The sequence below is a fragment of the Nicotiana tabacum genome, chromosome 10 (assembly GCF_000715075.1).
Source record: "Nicotiana tabacum cultivar K326 chromosome 10, ASM71507v2, whole genome shotgun sequence".
Lineage (NCBI taxonomy): Eukaryota > Viridiplantae > Streptophyta > Magnoliopsida > Solanales > Solanaceae > Nicotiana > Nicotiana tabacum.
Window position 1 is genome coordinate 13,321,695 of NC_134089.1, and position 6,716 is coordinate 13,328,410.

Below are 6,716 nucleotides of genomic sequence, written 5' to 3' on the forward strand. Positions count from 1 at the left end.
GGTTGTATTCTAAACATGGCTTACCCAAACGGACAGCTTGAGTCGAGGTGAGGGTAATGTATTGGGAGCACGAAATCTACCCGGCTCAGTTGCTGACCCAACCTCGTTCTATTTGGTATGACTTCTAACAGAAAAGTAGGCCACGCGTACGTGTGCACCATATTTTTAAAAGACTCAGAAGGGGCGTAAGAAGATGGTTTACACAGTTCAAATAATATCAAAGCGGTAAATGAGTGACAATTAGCATATTAGGCCCACAAACACAGTAATATCAACAAACAATAAAGCCAAGTACAGATTACATTCCAAGCTCGAATTCTAAACTTTAAACCAGAGATTCTGGGTTCGTTCCCCAGCAGAGTCGCCAGAGCTATCACACATACTTTTTCCCGAGGGATAGAGAGTTTTTCCAATTAAAGTGATATTAATCGAAATAGGATTATTTATTTAATATTAAAGTCGCCACTTAGGATAATTTATGGTGTCCCAAGTCACCAGTTTATTTTAAATCCCAAATCGAGGAAATCCGACTCTATTTAAAGTCTGCAAAAACCAAAAGACCGGGTAAGGAATTCTGTTAACCCGGAAGAAGGTGTTAGGCACTCCCGAATTTCGTGGTTTTAGCACGGTCACTTTAATCATACCTGGCTATAATTCTTTAAGTACGTGTTTTAAGAACCTATGTACATTTTACTTTTTATGCCACTTTTAATTATGGTGCTTTATGAATTTAATCTTTGAAGTGATTATATGTTTGTAAATCCATTTTATTTGGGGCGCTAAAATCATGTCACGTGAATGTGTACACAATTAGTCACGCTTATTAATTTAAAATTGTTTGGCAAAAATTGCGCGAACGCATACCTCGATTTAATTTTGGAAATTGTAATTATACCATGTGAACGTGTTCACAATCACGATAATAAGTTAAGCCGCACCTAAAACACTCCTACAAATATTTATTTTTGTAATCGTAATCTTATCACGCGAATGTGTACATAATCACGATAATTTGATTAAATATGTGCCTAAAAACATTTCTACAGATGTTTATTAAGTCATTCACGTCTAACTTTGGGGTCTTTGGGAGGCTTGACATATGGCATATTTATTCTGAGTGAATCTAGATTGAGGTGCGAACCAAGTGTTTGAAATTTCAACAAAAGAATTATCTATCAAAAATAAACATATCTAAAGAATCAAACATCATGAATGACTTACTTTGAAGGAAAAGGACAAACAACAATCTTACATCGTGGCACAGGTTCACGTTAAAGTTGGCGTGGAATTAATTAAACTGACTACCTATTTATCTCTTAATTATTTGACGTAATCATGAATTAATGGTTGAATAATGGATTACGTGCCAACATTTAAGTTGGCAAACTCATACAGATCCTTGATGGGCCCAGTGGAAAACATGGGCTCAAGATAGAGCTTAAACATGCATTAGCCTTCCTGAAATGACCCGCCTTCCACCTTATGAAGCTGTAGGCTTCTAACGGGCTCGAAATTGGGCCCAACACAGATACAAGATAGCATTAGTACAACCTTTAACCTCAAATCATGAATGTAAAAAAAGAAAACTGGTTCATTGCATCAAAGTAATTGTATTCGAAGTCTTACATTAATAACTATTTTTGAAGACTAACTTTTACAAATATGACTAAATGTAAGAAGCTAGCAGTCTAATAATATTTGCCTCTTATTGAGAAGATAACAGCAAAAATCACATGCTGGTTAGCAAAATTTCTATCTTATGCTGGTAGGTGTCAACTGATAAAGGCTGTTATTTTTGGTATTCAGACCTATTGGGCACAGATTTTTATTCTTCCAAAGAAGGTGATAAAAATAATTGAAGCAATATGCAGAACTTTCTTATGGACTGATGTTTCTAATATTTAAAAGAAGGCAATAGTAGTTTGGGAAAAGGTGTGCAGACCAATAGCTACTGGAGGACTCAATGTACTGGACATAAAGGTGTGGAACAAAGCTGCAATTATCAAACATCTATGGAACATAACAAGGAAGAAGGACTGTTTATGGATAAGGTGAGTACACAGTTTCTATATAAAGAATAGGGACTTGGAAATAATGGCAACCCCTAAGACAACATCTTAGGTGGTGAGGAAGATACTAGATATTAGAAGTTCGATCATGGAGCATCAGCAACTCCAAGGAAGCATTCACAACAGATTACAGGCAATGTGCAAGAATGAAAATTTTCAGATCAAGCAGATGTACTTGAAGTTGATACCAAATTACCTTAGAGTTGAATGGAAGAGTTTAATGCTGCATCCAAATATACATCCTAGATATAGATTCACTCTTTGGCTTGCAGCACAGCAGAGACTAGCAACAGTTGACAGACTATTGAAGATTGGTATTCAAGTTCCTGCAGCTTATGCATTCTGTGGGCATAATCTAGAATCATTTAACCATTTGTTCTTTGAATGCTCAAACACAAAGAGATTGTGGTCTAACTATGCTTATGGCTGGGATATAAGAGGAACATTGGAGGATGGGAAGCTGAACTGAAATGGGCATGCAAGAAAGCTAAAAGCAGGAAAGGAATAAATGCTATCACCAGCTGTATTTTTGCCATAATTGTTGCAATAAATTGGAGGGAGAGAAACGAAATCAGGTTTGATAAAGCCAAGTATGATAAACTTCAAATATGCAGAGAGATAGTGTTGCACATACATGTCAGATGGAAGAACATCAGCAAATGGAAGGGCACAATACAGCAGCTGAATTGGAATCCAAGATACAACTAAGAGTAGGAACATAATAGGAGTTGATTAGAATAGTGTATGTATTGAGAAGTAATATAGATTGATAGACACAAAGTGTTAAATAGCAAATTGTGATGTAAATGATAGTAGTCTGTCAAAGCTGCTACTAGGACTCAAATTGTACAGAATTTTTGAGTATCAATAGAATATAATTTTAACTCAAAAAAATATATGACTAAATGCTAATATAATTCCACTTGTGCTTTTGTTCTTCACACATCTAACACCCAAAAGCCATTCATAACCTGAATCCTTGGATATTTCAACCCAAAGCAATCTTAGATTAATTCATATGACGACAACAAAAAGCATTTTGGAGCAGTTTTGACATGTATATCAGTGATGGATCATTTCTAGTTGAAGATACAATCAATATGATATTAAGTAAAATCAATTCCTGTTTAAACTACATATTTAACATTAAATAGGAAACTAAATCAGAGAAAAATTTAGTGCAGTTATGTAGCTTAAACAAACGATTAACACACATAGAAAGCTTTAAACAAATCTACTGACACTCAGGCTTTATTCATGTGCTTAAATAGGTACTGCAGTCATGTGGCACATACCTTTTTACAGCAGAATTAGATGAAAAGGAAAATAAATCTCTGGAGTTGAGAAGGAGTAACAACAAGGAATAAAACAACAACAGAAAACCAGCTCAAAATAGCTTCAGACTTAACCCAGAAATCCAGAAATTAACTCAAGATCAGTATGAGATGAGAGCAGAAAATGGAAAATAAAAAGTGAATTCTCTGTGTCTCTTTGAGAGTGAATATGTAAATTTTAACGTGTATCAAATGAGAGGAGGAGTCCCTTTTTTATAGAATGTCAGCGTATGCTCTATGAGGGAGAGAGATAGGAATGAGAAAGAATCTGCTAGCTCCCTAAAAATTAGGGAATTGGCATCTTTTGCAACTGAAATGGACAGCTGTCCAATTCCAAAAAAATTTCCTATTCTTTAACCCCTTAACTTTTCAAATTGACCCTTTTAACCCCAATTTTGACCTAATTATCTTGTCTTTTGCATTATAGTCCATTCTATATTATTCTAGAACCTTCTAGCTATTATAAATAATATTCTAAAACCATTAAAATTAAACTCAAACTAATTTCAATAATTTCGACCAAATCATGAATCCATCTAAACAGAAGGTGCATTAATTCAATCAAGAAACTATTTTAATCATGTGTGAGTAATTTTATACAAACAGTTCATCCCTTAAACATAAATTAATTATGAAAATGATTGAACACTAGAATTAAACCCCAAATCGAAGCACATAATTGAACATGCAACTAACAGCCAACTTAAGAAAAGAGAAAGAAACTATTTAGCAAATCTAGGAAGACACAAACCATCTGGCGAAGATGAACACTGGCCAAGCAATGACGAATTGACCAAATATCGATGATTTGAAATGGTTCAAAATTAACGTTAATAGATTGCTCTTGTCAAAATCAATCAATCAACGTAAGTTTCAAGCCAAATCAAATTAAATTTAAGGAAGAAACTCAGACATGGGTAAAAATAGATTTTTTTGAGATTTCTAGATCCGAAAATCAGCAAGCTTGGGTGGTTTTTTAGGGGAATTAGTGAGGGATTAGGAACGAGGGTGGAACAGAGATTGTAGGGTGTTAATTTGAGGGCGTTTGGGCTTGTGCCGTCGTCCGGTGAGGGTTAGGGATTTGGGGACGGATAGGGTTTCGCTGAGTGAGAGAGAGAGATAGAGAAATGAGGGGGTTCTGAGGGGTTTGGGGGGTGTCTTCGACAGATATAAGGGAATTAGGGAGATAGTTGCGGGCCGTTGGATGGGATTTGATGGACGGTGGAGATTGGGTTTAAACAAAACGGGGTTGTTTTGGTAATTAGTGGGGCTGGACCGGTTCAAAAGGGTTGGGTTGGGGCGGATTAGAGAGATTTTAGGGCAATTGGGCCAATGAAGAATGGTTTTGGCCCAATTCGGAATTAGACAAAGCTTCTTTCCTTTTTCTTTCTTTTTCTTGATTTTAACCTATAAAATTCATTAAAAACCTAAACCAAATCCTAAATCACATCTAATATATATAATTAAATCAATTATCTATTTTTAGCATTAGAATAATTAATTAACTTAAAACTAAAGAAAGAAAAATACTAATTTTAAAACTAGAAGCTAAATGTGTAAAATGACCAATTTGTTTTATTTAATAATGCCATTAGCTCACATATTTTAATCCTAAATACAATTAAGACCTAAAATGCTATGCAATAAATATTTGAGATATTTTTTGGTATTTTTCTATGATTTAAAGTATTAAACATGCAACTATATGCAAACAACAATTAGCAAGAAATTCCTAAAAATTCTATAAAATTAAAATAATTAGAAAAATCTATTTTTGCGAATTAGTAGAAGTATTTTTATTCGGCCAAAAATCACGTGCTTACAACAATAATAGTAAAGTTACTTTACTTTCTTTACAGTAAAATTACAAAACTATTTTTTGTCATATTAAAGTATTAAACTTTATTCAGGCATCAGTAAAGTTACTAGAATTTTAATTATTATAACAACAAAAGTATCCACCAAAGTGACTTTATTGTTACAGTGAGTAAAATTCAGTTAATTTAAAGTGACACAATAATTTGGCATTCCAAATGGTGATTTAGTTTGCGACAAAATTTCTTTTTATATTTACGAATGTTAAAGATTAGATACTTTGTATCTAATCGTCATCGAACCAATAATAAATAATATATAGAGGTCGTTACACATCAATAGATAACATTAATTAACACAAAAAAGATGAGCTCATATAGAAATTAATAAATTGAATTTTAATATACAACTACATATCAAGTATCAATATTATTGTGTGTAATTATTTTATTTTCTATTTATTGATCATGTGATGTAATTTTCAGTTATGTACCAATTACACTCACTTTATACGAGTAACTGTCCAAAAAATACTTTGACGATATTTTTGATTAATTTAATTAACGAAAATGATGATAAACTATAATTACGTATTTTAGTCGATTATTATATTCCAGTTCACTGCACTTCAGTTGAGTTTGAGATTTAATCGTTAGTGTTGTGCACTAATTATGTATTTTGTACCTTGTAGGAGTGATTCCGAGTTATGTAGATGTTATGGAATGAATTCAAGTGATTTGGAGCTTTGAAATCTGATTAAAAGCCCAAGAAATTAAGTCGGGATCGTGTTCGCAGATCAATGGATGATAGTTAAGAACGAACGAAGAATCGAGTACGCATATAGTGTACTGTCTAGTAAAATACATATAACTTTTTGCTCAAAACTCCATTTAGGCTCCACAATATATGGTTGGAAAGCTAACTTAAAGGGCTACAACTTTCATGCTTCACATGTTTCCAAATATCCAACATAACAGGGTGAAAAGAGCGCGGCAATTACGTGGCCGTGCATTGCAGGCAGAACACTGATCAAAATGTGCGGTTAATCCGCGGCCAGGCATGTATTGTCCGGGAAAAGTGTCCTTTTTTGCGTAGGAGAAGGTGTAATTATTTGGGCCCGACCCTACTTGTTATATATACAGGGAAAATGGTATTTTGAGGACTTTTGACATAATTTAGACCTAAGTAGACTAAGGAGACCGGGGATTCGACCTAATGAGGCAAGAACACACTAGGAGCAAGGCGGAGAATTCTTCTACGAGTTTTTCACTTCCTTCTTCCTATTTTCATTATTGGTTATAAATTCTCGTATTGTAGTTTTGCATACTATTATGAATAGCTAATTTGTTATCTAGGATTTTGATGGAACCTATTGGAGGATGATTTTCCTGTTACGTTAATATAGATTTGCTATAGCTTTTTCTCTAATTATTCAACTACGTTTATATTGTGGTTAGTTGAAGAGCTCTCAATCGACTGTGCTTATTTAGTGTGTATT

General features: G+C 33.9%; 1 long non-coding RNA gene across 1 annotated transcript; it reads right to left on the reverse strand.

Moving 5' to 3' along the window:
* Positions 1 to 1,192: 1,192 nt before the first annotated feature.
* Positions 1,193 to 3,636, reverse strand: LOC142164847 (uncharacterized). Its single transcript, XR_012695920.1, has 2 exons — positions 3,365 to 3,636; positions 1,193 to 2,773 (listed from the first exon to the last, which is right to left on the reverse strand). It is a non-coding gene; the product is annotated as an uncharacterized LOC142164847 (long non-coding RNA).
* Between the last annotated feature and the right edge of the window lie 3,080 nt (positions 3,637 to 6,716).